The sequence below is a fragment of the Chlorocebus sabaeus genome, chromosome 24 (assembly GCF_047675955.1).
Source record: "Chlorocebus sabaeus isolate Y175 chromosome 24, mChlSab1.0.hap1, whole genome shotgun sequence".
In the NCBI taxonomy this organism is placed as follows: domain Eukaryota; kingdom Metazoa; phylum Chordata; class Mammalia; order Primates; family Cercopithecidae; genus Chlorocebus; species Chlorocebus sabaeus.
This window is the reverse complement of record NC_132927.1, coordinates 57,305,736-57,319,586: the sequence shown is the minus strand read 5'-3', so window position 1 is coordinate 57,319,586 and position 13,851 is coordinate 57,305,736. Positions and strand designations below refer to the sequence as shown.

Genomic DNA, 13,851 nt, shown 5'->3' with positions numbered 1-13,851 from the left:
TAGTAGAGACGGGGTTTCACCATGTTGGCCAGGATGGTTTCGATCTCTTGACCTCGTGATCCACCTGCCTCGGCCTCCCAAAGTGCTGGGATTACAGGTGTGAGCCACCGCGTCTGGCCCATTTTTATATTGATTTAGAATTTATGATTAGCTTGCATATATATTTTTTAAAAATTATCAAAACAATTCTGGTAGATAACCAGGGCTAGTAAATAGTCCCCAATTTATAGGAGAACCAGAAGCTTAGAGCATTTAAGTGACCCAGCAAATGAAAAGTACCTTTTATCCTTTTTAAGAAAACCAGAACAAAGTGATCCTATTTTTCTGGTCCCACATTTATTTTCCAAAATTCTCCAGAAATTTCACCTAGTGCCCTCAGATATGTATGACTGAATCACTTTAGCATCAAGAGACATAATCCCTCCAGGCTTGTTGGTGTGAATTCATTTAAAGCAACTTTGCCACTGCTAGGTCAGCAGGTCTTGGTCTGCAGGACACCTTTGCAAGTTTGAAGTCTATGAACAGAACTTACCTAGGGCCCTCTATTATCCCTTGTTGTTCTCTGGTAACTTTACAATGTCTTTTGGCAGTCAGCTTAGCCATCACTCTTCCTTTCCTCTTGAGTGGGCTTTAAAATGTCTCCTTTATGTTGAATTCTATCTCCAATTCCCAGACCTTTTTCCCCTCTCTTCTCCAATATCTGACAATAAAATCTCGTAAGAATGGTTGCGCTAATAATAAAATGAAGCAAAATTCTTGGACATGTCACCATTAATTGCTTTCAAATTTTGCCCTTTCTTTACAAAAATTTGTTTCTTTATTTCCTCTTTCAAAACAAACCTGAGTTATTGAACATCTGGGCTGGAATTTCTGCTGAAGAAAAATATTCAGAGGCTCTTGAAGGGTGTCCAAGTTTTCAAGGCTTTTTTTTTTTAAGTAGTAAAATCACCCGTCTGAAAGAAAGAATTCTTCCCCCCACTTAAGTGTTTTTTGTCATGTGCACTGGTGAACAACTTGCATTTAGGGTATGAGTTATATCTGAGGACAAAGAGTCATGGATTCTTTTGCACTATCTTCAGTAATTTAATTAGAAGAGTTTATAGGTTTTTTAATGTAGAATCATAACATCATATGAGAAAACACTGAAATCTGATGATTTTTAAAAGTCGTATGTGGATTTGCACATTATTCTCAAGAGAGAAAAATCAGAACTTATTCAAGCTGTACTTTAATTATTCTCTTCATGAATGTCACTGTTGACTTGCGCAAAACATTTAAACATTATCTGTTTCGGCCAGGTGCAGTGACTCATGCCTGTAATCCCAGCACTTTGGGAGGCTGAGGTGGGTGGATCACCTGAGGTCTGGAGTTTGAGACCAGCCTGGCCAACATGGTGAAACCCCATCTCTACTAAAAATACAAACATTAGCCAGGAGTGGTGGGCACCTGTAATCCCAGCTACTGGGAAGGCTGAGGCAGGAAAATCACTTGAACCCAAGAGGCAGAGGTTGCAGTGAGCCAAGACTGTGCCATTGCACTCCAGCCTGGGCAACAAGAGTAGAACTCCATCTGAAAAAAAAAAAAAGATTATCTGTTTCAGCCTGTCTCTTAAGGAAAGCCACCACCAGTTTTGTGTTTCCAACATCAATGGATTTCAAAAATCAACATAGTAACAATCTCAAGTAACAGGGTTAAGTAACAGGTGTAGGTTCAGAGCTTTTTTTATTGGGCATATCTTATTTGCATTCTCTTCCACTCTGGACTCAACTGAGGAACCTTCCACAGTGTATGGAATCTGGCTTTCCAAAGAGCCATCAAAGGGCCAGATGACAGAACTGGAAGTGCAGGGGAGCAACTTTGATCGGTGGGAAAAAGGATATGGGGACAGTAAGTTGCTTCTTATGAACTGCCCCAAGGCGTGGGTCCATACAGCCTGTCCACAGATACCTTGCTTGGATGTATAGACCACTTGCCACATTACCTGCTGGGTTTCCAGGTTCCCTGGGAAGCAGTAGCCACTGCATTGCCCCTTAGCCCTCCTACCTTTTCTTTCTCCTTACTCTCACAGCAGCAAGTAATTTCTGCCTCACACTGTTTTCCAGGGAACTCTGGCTAAAAATAGCTATTAACCAGTATATTAAACGTTCATTTCAATCCAGTATAGTTTTTGTGAACCTACTATATGAAAGGCGCTATATTGGATACTATAAGGGAATTAAAGTTGAATAAAATTTAATCCTTGACTTTTGGCACTAATGGTCTAGAAGAGAAGCTAAAACAACTGCATAGGCAGCGTAGCTCTGGAAAACAATTCAGGAGAGTTGGGTTCTAGGTCTGGCTCTATTGGTCGCTGGCTGATATTTAATCTTGAGCAAGACATTTACTCTTTCTGGATCTCAGTTCCCTTAGCTGTAAAATACAGGGTTGTCTTAGGTAACCTCTAACGTGTCTTCCACAACTAAAACCCTGTGATTTTATAAATTTAGTCGAATAGAAGTAAGACTAAAGGGCAATCCACATGCTGTGGGAACCCAGGACTTAAGGATTTGGGAAGCCTTTGGGAAGAATAAGGCATTTGATCTGAGACTTGAAGGATTTGTAAGATTTTGATAGGCAGGGAGCAGATGAGCGTTTCAAGCAGAAAGAAAAGCACAAACAAAGAAGTGTAAAAGGAAGATTACAATGTGCATTCAGGAGAGCTGTGAATAGTCCAGTTTTGTTGAAGCAAGGCATAAATTAAGTTGTCTAAATTAAAGAGGTTGGTAAATTAGAAATGGAAGATGTCGACTGCCATGTTAAAAATTTGAGCTTTAACGGATATTCATTGACCCAACATATCTATGGAACACCTACTATCAGAGAGTGAGTGAGGTGCCCAGAACATAGAAATAAAGAAAATATAGTTGCTGCCCTCAAGAATCCTCAAGGAGCTTATCAGCAGTGGGCAGGGAAGTGGTAATCACAAGTGAAGCTAGTGTAAAAAATGCTGTAACAAATGAAACTGAAGGGGAGGGAAGGGAAGTGTGGGGCATTTCAAGGTGCAATTAACATAAAAGAGGCAGAGGAGGAGTCAATGATAACAGAAGTAAGGACAATGGGAAAAAAAGAAGCAGAAGCAGTTTTGTTAACAGAAAGGTGAGTTCATTTTGGATGCTGAATTTGAGGTGCTCCCAGACAACCAGGCAGAAATGTCTAACTGGTAGAAAAATTACTGGCGTGTGGCTAGCTTGAGATGTTGGCGCAAGTGATATGAGTATATTCTGTGAGTGATTCATAGGTCTGGAGAGATGTGTCAAGAAAGAAAACAGACAGAAAAGAAGATCAAGGGGAGTAGTTTGGGGGAATGCCCACATTAAACAGTCAGAAAAAGTAGGAAGTGTGGAGCAAGAAGACAGAGTTAAACTATCAGAGATGTTCGATAGCCAGCACAAAGGATGTCGAGGGATGAAAGAATTTCAAGGAAGATGAGAGCGGTGAATTAAATCAGAGGCTCCTCAAGCTTAGTGGACCAAATGCATCCAAATCAGTTGAGACATGTATTTAAAATATGGAATTTGTGTCTACATGGATCCTCAAGAAACTGTTAACGAGGATTGCCTTAGGAGAGGAAATGTAAGGAAGCTAAGGGGAAGTGACATGGTTTGGATCTGTGTCCCTGCCAAAATCTCAGGTCAAATTGTAATCTTCAGTGTTGGAGGTGGGGCCTGGTGGGAGGTGATTAGATCAGGAGGGGCAGATATCCCCTGTAGTGCTTTTCTCATGATAGTGAATGAGCTCTCATGAGATCTGGTCATTTAAAAGTGCGTGGCACTTCCCCACTCCCTTCCTCCACGCCTACTTCCCTTTCACCTTCTGCATAATTGTAAGTTTCCTAAGGCTTCCCCAGAAGCCAAGTAGATGCCAGCATCATGCTTCCTGTACAGGTTGCATAACTCTGTGCCAAATAAACCTCTTTTCTTTATCAGTTACCCAGTCTCAGGTATTTCTCTATAGCTTGTAAAAACAGACTTATACAGGAAGGGTGGATTTAAGTATTGTTTAAATTTTTACCCAATGCATGATTTACCTAACTGAATAAATACATTTAAATTAAAGTTCAAATGGGAGTTTGGATTTTAATGCTGACAATAAGTCAAAAGAGACCTCTACCTCAGACCGAAAAGGTGAGAATTTTCAGGAAGGGGGCCAAGGAAATAGTATTTTTAAGTTGTCCTGGCAATTTTAATCTGTTGTCAAATTTGAAGACTCCTAGAGTAGATAATTTCTAATGGAACTTCAAGTTCTTAGAATAAAGGTGTTGTGGCTAAGTAGGAAAGGGAAGGTCAATATTTTCATATACAGAGATCATCCAGAAGACTTGAGAGGGCCTTATATCAATGGGATGGCAAGTTTTGGTAGAGGGCTGGAGGCAGCAGAAGTCATTTTGAAAGGAATGAGGAATAAATAGATGATGAAGAAACAGTGGCAGTGAAGAATATAAGAAAGAAAGGAAGATACTAGTATTTGAGGCATAGCAACGTCAAGCAACAAGGTTAGCATTGACTATGTAAGCTAATTAAGGTACTAGTCTGCCAGCTACCAGAAGGGGGCAATAGAGAGCTTTTAGAGCTGCGTGACCTGATGGAGAATTCCCAGGTGAATCGAGCTGTCAGTTAAAAGCATGGGATACAATAAAAAGATTTTGTTTTTTAATATTCAAAAAGTGTAGGATGCAGCATAAGACTTGAATCAAGCTTAAAACATAATTAATGCTTAAAACATAATTAATGTAAGAAAATTCAACTAGGGTTGAAGTATAGAAACAAGCAAACAAAGGATTCAGGGAGTCACCAGGAAGTAATCAAATTAGCCATGAGTCATAAGTGCAGACATCAGGCAAGATCCAGAGTGCTTTAGCAAATTGCCTCATGGGGGACCAATCTTCCAATGGAACTGGCATCTGGGAAGCACCAGGATTGCTTTGGCTGGCTTTTAAAAAGGCTTATAAATGCAGGAATGGTAAACTGCAATATTTCACAGAAGGAGATATAAAATACAATCCTTAGATTCAGGAAACTAAGAGAGGTATTACTGTTTCCTTTTTTTCTTTGTTTCTAAGGATACAGGAGGCTTGAGATAATTTACATACAGAGGAGAACAAACCTGAGAAAAAAGAAAGGTGGATAGTGCTTGAATATTGGGAAAAATAGACTGACAATTGAATTTTCTTAAAAGATACTGAACATTCTCAAGTACTTTCTGAAGCAACTGTGTTTAGCAATAATAATTTTGTTTCTGCAATGTGGTGGACTTTGTGCAAGACATCGTGGAATAACTAATCAGAGGGACAAGGTTTACCATTTTCTCAGAGCTTATAATCTTGAAGATGATACAAATTAACTTATAATTAAAATAGTGTGATTGATAGAATGAGGCCAGGAGCAGTGGCTCATGCCTGTAATCCCAGCACTTTGGGAGGCCAAGGCAGGTGGATCACCTGAGGTCAAGTGTTTGAGACTAGCCTGGCCAACATGTTGAAACCCCATCTCTACTAAAAATACAAAAAGTAGCTGGGAGTAGTGGTGGACACCTGTACTCTTAGCTACTTGGAAGGCTGAGGCTGGAGAATCGCTTGAACCCAGGAGTCAGAGGTTGCAGTGAGCCGAGACTGCGCCATTACATTCCAGCCTGGGCAACAAGAGCGAAATTCTGTCTGAAAAAAAAAAAAAAAGAATGATAGAACGAGGAAATATACAGTGAGTTAGCTATGTATAATAGCTAATTTTGAGATTGAGAAAAGTTAGAGAAAACCTCCTGGAGAAACCGATGTCTAATTTTAATGTAAAGTTAATAGTGTAGGATCTATCTCTATCTCTATCTCTCTCTCTATCTATATTTTTTACCACCTCTCTTCAATACCCAATATAGTCCTCAAGACAATAAATATCTGGACAATGAATAATCTAGGAACTGAAAGATGAAGACTTCCTGGAAGTCTACATAATCCCCAAACCTTCCCACTATGACCACTGATAAATATTAGATAAAACATAACGATTATTTCAAACGAGTAGCTGAACTCTCTAGAAATCCAAGAACTCCCCAGATATTATGAAAGAACTGAAAACAGAGTAACAAGCTCTGTGAGTGCTCAAGAAGTAGAAAGATGATCATGGGGAAGGAATCATCAGCCTCAGGATCCTGGGAGTGTGGATTTTAATGCTGACACTAGGTAAGAAGAGATGGCAGCACATGTGACAGGCAGAGTTGGAATTCAGATATTGCTACAAAATTAGGAATGTCAAAGTGCTATACACTTAGTGAAAATGTGAGTCAGCAAAGATCTTCCCATTGACCAAAGTTTGTATATCCCTTGTGTATACTCTGTGTTGTTGTTGTTGTAGAGGCATATTTATTGACATGCAAAGATGTTTACAATATACAACTGGGGGGAAGCAAGTTACACACATATTTACAGTATGATCTTGTTTTAGCTTCTTAACCATCAGAAAACCTCAAAGAATATTACCCCATATTTTCACACATAGACACTTTCATTTCAGCTCAGACCAGGGATTATAATTCCCACCATGAGTCTGAACTCAGCCATAGCCTAAACATCCTGGGCATGCTTTCTGGTCCATACCAGCGACCAAGAATCACTATCTTGTAGACTGGCATAGCAGCCTCTTTCGGCTTCGCTGTTTTGTATTGTTGAAGCTGCAATTCTGGGTCTAAATTTCTCCAATTATGTTTATTCTGTCCTGTTAGCTGGTACAAATGTAGAAATGCCCAGTCTTTCTCCTAGTAAAAGATAAAGCCCTTTAGCCTTTAATGGGACACACAGGAGAATAAATCATAAAAGAAAAAAATTAAGGCGTGATTTTGCAAGGAGGAAAAAAGCAATTACCTTTTAAATTCAGGGTCTAAAACAATGTACAGGATGATTTCAGCTCTTTGGGGAAGATAAAGTACAAATGGACAGAAAATGATACAAAGGACATCGAACAAGTTCCCCTTGCTGATGACTTCAAATCTCCATCTTACTCACTGAACAAAGTTTGGGGCACCTACTGTTTCTGATACTGCCAGATAAAATCCATCTATTCATCTCAGACTTTTCTCCTGACCTCCAGCCAGATGGAGCCAAATGTCTAATGGACACATGCATGTGGAGGAAGTTAAGACTTGAAACACCTGGCATGGACATCGTGCATTGCAAAATTAAACTATTGAAACCAGTCTCTGAGCTTTGAAGGCCGTCATCTCAAAATGTCCTTCAGGAGGACTGTAAAGTAGTATGGTGAGATGGGTTCTGGTGTCAGATAAAACAGCTATGCCACCTGCCTGCTGTGGGAATCTAGGAAAAAGTATTTACCCTCTCTAATTCTCATTGGAGGGTACCCAGACTAATGAGTTCTAATAAAAATACAAGTACCTAGCTCACAGGATCACTGTGAGTAGAGGAAAAAAATAAACTTGCAAAATATGGTGCCAATGCAGTGTCTGACATAGAATAGGCACTCACAAAATGTTTCCACCCTTCTCTTTTGTGAGATGACTTTGACATAAATGAAACTGCCTGACAATTTAAGAGTTATAAATGTAGAAGCAAAATTAAAATTGAACAAATAATACATTTTGTCTGAAATTCCGGGTCATTTCTGTGTTGCGGAATGAGTATCTGATACAACTGGAATAGGAGAAAGACAGTAGTTTCTCCTCCATTAAACAGCCTATAGCAACCCCTGCCTCCTTTATGTAGAGAGCACACATTTGGCCATGAGTGTGTATGTGCACACACACACACACACACACTCACTCTCTCTTTAGGTATTGTTAGTTATTTATGTGTGTGTGTGTATGCCTTACTTCTATAACTAGAATACAAATTCAAAGATGTTTTCTTTTTTGCCATTTTAAGCTACAGATGGATCTAAGCAGATACTAATGAACAAGTTAGCTTACTTACAATGAACTGGTTCACTATCTTAAATAAAATGTTAAAAATATGCCAATCTAGACAAGATAAAAATCAACAAACATTTTCAGCCCAAGATAAGATTTCATCTGATACTCCCAAAATAATTTAGCTTAAAACTAGAGCTTCTCACAGGTAACTTTGTGTTAAAGATGCAATGTATACTTGTACACCGTAATAACCAAACATGATACAAGGCTCTTTGGGAATGTACAGCCTGCTAGAGTTTGGAGATGGTTCAAAGTGTTCTCTCTCTGGTTCATTTTACATTGTTTCAAGAATCCCTTTAACTTCCCTGAAAATGCCCATGAGTGTATTATAACTCAGGTGATCAACAACTACAATTGAGCCCTTTCTGATATGCTCCTTTATGTTAATAAATATGGTCACACCACTAACAAGATTGGTTTTTGCCTCTTTATGGTTAAAGATGAGTTTTGAGGCTGCCAATGCCTTCATATTGATCGTGTCTCTGGCTGCAGTTGAATATTCAGACATATTTAAAATTGCTTTCAAAACAAGATTTCTGGCTTTGTACTTTCCCGAGGATGGCAAATGAAAAAGCTCTGAAAAGTCACTGGCAACAATGTAGTGATGGACCAAATCCATAGTCAGTTGCCCCAGTATCTTTAATTCGGATTGCTGTCTGGGTGAGTTCAAAGGAAATGACGTGGTATCTTTACACATATGCTTAACATGTAATTCAATTTTGTGTTGTCCTTCATCCCCAGAAGGAGGATTCAGAGTAATTACTCATAAGAAAATTAGTAATTTTCTCATTTCTGTGAGGGAAAACTGAGCAAGCTTTCAATAAGCGTCATTATACCATTTCATTAATAAACTCTTGGACAAATGGGTGAACGTTGTGGATACCCATTGCAATCTGTGCTCTTTTATGAACAAGAGGATCAGTAGTTGACTTAAGTAAGCTAACAAGTTTTTCAAATTCCTCAGGGTCCACATAGCATTCCATTTTGCAAGGGCAAGCAAACGGCTTAATCCCATTTACCTCCCTATCCTGATTTGGTGTCTAATCTCATCTATGGTCTGGATGCAAGGGTCAGAACAAAAAGGACACTCAGGGACAGGCTGTGAGCATGAGCAAGTATTCCTAGAAGGGCAGGCTGTTGCCACAGGCCAAGAATAGGAAATTTCTTCAGCTAAGCCCAGAACAATATATGAAGGAGGGCTTGCCTCAGATGCCTGGGATCTAACCCGAACACTGCTGGAGTTACAGCAGGGCTTTTGGGCCAGATAGTTACCTCAGAACAGTTGTCGGGCTAATTTTTTTTTTTTTTTTTCCCATTGATTTCATCCACAGGCTGAGGTCTAACTATCCTGCTCACAGGTTTAGGATTAGGGTAGAAACTAGTACCATCTCCTTCCCAAAACCAGTTCCCAATGACTTTCTCTTCCTCCTCTTCCTCAGCCCCAGACCTAGGTTTGCAACTGGCCCCAGCCACAGGCTCCAACTCCTCAGCACAGACCTGAGCACCATTTTCAGGTTTATCATTCTTAGCACCGGAATGATTACCAGCCTCTTCTGCATTTCAGAACCAGGAACCGATAGTGGCCTCTTCCTCAGCCCAGACTCAGGCATCAACACCAGCTCCATTTTCACAGGTAGAGCTGGTGGACTCATTCCTAGTCTTGGGACTGAAATCTCCAATGGCTTTGCCCAGAGCCTTAGGCTCTGACAGAGCTCCTTCCTTCATCTCAGCAACGACCTTGTTCTTAGACACTGCCTTCATCTCTGCCACTGCATCTGTCAGAGACCCTGGCTTGTCTTTTGCTTTGGCCCAGGTCTTGGCTACAGGCCTAACCACACCAGTAGCCTCCCTCTCTTCTCCAGCTTTAGCTTGTATAGCAGACTCTTTTCAGTTTTGGCCTGAGCTCTTGTCTTATTCTTAGTCCCAGTCATGGTTTGAAGCCCAGTTATATGGCCCTGTCCCATCTTGGCCTTGATTCTCAATGTGTCCTAGGTTGATGTCTTAATACTCTTTCACTGGGTCAGGGAAAAACTTGGTAGCAAGAGTTCAAGTCAACTTTCAGTTCTGCAGTCACTATGTTCTCTTTCCAAACATGCAGCCTCTGTCAATGATACAGAGGGCAGAGGCACGTTTGGGCTAGGGAAGAGTGATTGTTCCCTAGTGCAGACCTGCTGAAGCTGATGGTCTTCCGACAATCCAAAGCCACCACAGCCCCCAGCGGAGATGGACCTTGGATCCAAATGAATAGTTTTTGTTCTCTTTCTTAGTTAACTTCCTAGTGAACAGCTACCTACAGATCTCTACAGGAACCTAGAAAGGAACAGCCCTCATCACCACCTATGTCAGCCTGCTCGTATAGCAAGGGTCCTCAGGAGATGCTATCCTTCCCACAAAAGAAGAGTCCTCTAGCTAGAGAAGAGTCACAGCCTTCACAGGCCCAGGGCCCAGGTCATCAGCCTCCCCATCCTCTCCTTTGCTCTCCTCTGGCTGCTCCTCACTTGGATTCCCACTGCTTTCCCCACAATCTGAATGGCAAAGAGGCATCCCACCCCCCACACCACTGCATCAAACTCAATATTCTATTTTTTAAAAAGCCTTCTTGAGAATCTGGAACCATGCACCTGCCCATAAACTTGCGTGTTTTGGTTGGCATTTAAACTACTGGATGGCTGAGACACCTCCCAAGCTGAGATCGTATCATAAAATATATCCCTGAGCAGTGAAATACCTGATGTTGCTGTTGGAAACAAATGTGGAACTCCCTGTAAGCCATTTTCTTAATAATAAATGAGTTTATAATCCTAAATTATAAAATAAAACGTAACAATTCACCATGAAAGAGCCATTAAGATCTCACAATTATCATACTGACACCCCCAAGAATTACAGGGAATAGAATGATTTCAAAGTGACTGTAAAGTAAATTTGTTTAAAATAATTCAAGACGTAAAAGATATGATCAAAACCACAAAAAGGAACAGATATATGAAACAGAACAGACAACTGAAATATAACAGAAATGGATTAGACAGAAGAGTAGTTAACTGAAGAATAGTGGCCTGGAAATGTATGTAAAGCTAAGAAATTAGATAAAATGTAGCACAGAGAGATATCATATTAGAAAACACAAAAGAGAAGTTAAAAGGCAAGAATGAAAGTTGGATGATCCAACTTACATCTAATAGGACTCACATGAGAAAAGAATAGAGAAAATGAGGACAGACAATATTATAGAGATAATGGCTAAGAACTCATTCAAAATAGAACAATGAATTCAAAGCAGGGTAAACAAAAATTCATCAACATCTACACACATTACAGTAAAACTGTTAAACTTTAAGACAAAGAGACCTTAAAAGCAAGTAAAAGTCAAAGATGAAAGCATCAAGAGAAAGAAACTGAGCTGGTGGCAGATTTCTTAACAGCAAGAGAGGGTACAAAACAATAGAATTCTATCTTAATCCCTGCGTGGGGATAGAAGGAAAAAGTGGATAGTGGCAGAGCTTTAACTGTTTCTGTGACATTTTATTTATTTAAAAAATAAAAGAGAAAGCTAAGTTAAAGCCAATTGTTAACTTCTGGTTAATTCTGATGGTAACACATAGTTAACTGTATTGCTATTTTTGTGCTTTCATATGCATTAAGGATGGGAAAGGGTTAATTATAGAAATAAAAAGAGTGGAAATAAAGAACGTCCCCATAAAAAGGAATAGCTTGTGGAAGCAATACGAGCAGCAGAGTGAATGGCACATTCTAGGATGTAAAAATAGTTCAAAGTGGCTGAAATAAAATTCTAGAATATAAAAATAGTTCAAAGTGACTGAAATAATAGAAGTGACTGACGTGGAGGGAAACTAGTAAAGGATCTGCCTGAAAAAAGAAGCAAGCAGGGCCAGGTCACGGGGCCTTCATAACCCATGTGAAGAGTCTGAAATTTTCTGAAGAGTAATGGAAGCCAATAACGTATTTTACTCAAGAGACCGAGACCCCATCCGTAGTACAGGCTGATCACCCTGACTGCTGTGTTTAGCAAGAACAAAAGAAACTCTATTTCCATTCAGGTGGAAAAAAAATGTTAGTGGTGAGAACTCAGATGAAAACAAATGAAATGGAGACAGATTCAAGATATACTTAGACTAGTAATAATTAACAATGGATTTGATATTAGGGATGAGTGAGAAGAAAGTATCAAGAATAAACCTATGTGTCTATGTGTCTGTTTGTCTTAAATACTGATTTTATGTTTTTAGTTTTTCTCTTATTTTTAATTAGCGCATATTTTTGGAATACAGTATGCTGTTGTGATACATGTATACATTGTATAATGATCAAATCAGAGTAATATGCAAACCCATCACCTCAAACATTTATCATTTCTTTGTGGTGAGAACATTCAACATCATCTCTTCTAGCTATTTGGAAATATACAATACATTATTGTTAACATAGCCACCCTACTGTGCAATAGAACATCAGAATTTATTCCCCCTACCTAACTGTGACTTTATACCTGTTGACCAACCTCTCCTCATTTCTTCCTCCCCCTACCCTCTGAACAGCCTTTGGTAACCACTATTCTACTCTCTGCTTCTATGAGATCAATGTCATTGGATTCCACATATGCCTGATGCTTCCATGAGATCAATGTTGTTAGACTCCTCATATGCATGAGATCATGCAGCATTTGTCTTTCTGTGTCTGGCCAATTTCACTTAACACGATGTCCTCCAGGTTCATCCACGTTGTTGCAGATGGCTGTGCTGTTTTGAGTATCTGGGTAACTGATGGAGCCATTCACTGAGATGGGTATACAGATAGTTTTGGCCAAGAAGATAGTAGTGTCACCTTTGGAAATGTTAAATATAAGGAGTCTGTATGATATTTAAGTGGGCAAATGGATGAAATAAGTTTAGTGCTCAGAAAAGAGACCCGGCTTAGAGATCTGAAATTAAAATTCATTAGAATCTCATTAGATGTATGAATGGGAGTAGGTGAGGCTGGAGAAGAGTGGCATGAGATAAGAACCTCAAAACCATCCAGCATCATTTAAATGACAGGTACAGGAAGAAAAAGAAGCTGGTACAGAAAGGCAGATGTGCAAACAGAGAAGATGAAAAAGAAAATGGGTATGGCAGCCACAGAGATGCACCACTCAGATCTCCCTCCAGGAAACAGCTTTCTGTGTAACTGTCAGGAGGCAGTTAGCTGCCAGCCTCCATCTGCAGCACCTGCAGGAACTATCACAGTGTTTTAACCAAGGCTCTACTATTCCTGGGAAGCCCACAGCCCAGGGCTGAGCAAGGCAGTGGTGCTAGAGCCTGGCCTCTATGCCCAATGTGGGTTCCTCTAACAGGCAGTCTTTGCTCTGGAGCTCCCCATTGGCCAAGAAAGACCCCATTGGTCTGAGAAAGCAGGAGGTAAAATGGGGTTTGGGAGCAGATCACTTCCTGAAACCTGGTAATGAGGATCCCATTCTGGGTGGCACAGGGGGCACAGATAGTCTGTGGCACAAGGTGGCAGTCCAATTACTAAATCTTTAATCAATGATGGCTTGGAAGAGAGTTCTGTTCTATGAGAGAACTTTCCTGGCCCGTGCAATGTTCATGCTTTAGAAAAGTGCGTGCGTGTGTGTGTGTGTGTGTGTGTGTTGGAGGGATGTTGAGGAGGCGGCAAGGAAGATGAAGGAAAACAATGAATACAAGGATGAAGGAATTAGCTGGATTTTTGTTAAGTCTGAAGCTACTACAGACAGTTAATGCTGAGATAAAGTTGCCAGCAACTGACAAACAATTGAACACTGTATGAGAAGGCCTATATCTGGTCCAGGGGAATATTAGACAGAGCTGAAGACTAAACTCGGAACTTACAGTTCAGAGTTATACTTTTGTTTGTATCTAAGAA

The 13,851-nt window shown here is 40.1% G+C and overlaps 1 protein-coding gene and 1 pseudogene across 2 annotated transcripts in view; both read right to left on the bottom strand.

Annotated features, from left to right (window-relative positions):
* Positions 1 to 13,851, bottom strand: part of TSHR (thyroid stimulating hormone receptor) — a 191,953-nt gene that overhangs the window by 141,082 nt on the left and 37,020 nt on the right. The window lies entirely within an intron of this gene.
* On the bottom strand, positions 8,225 to 10,145 carry LOC103229436 (G protein-coupled receptor associated sorting protein 3-like; annotated as a pseudogene).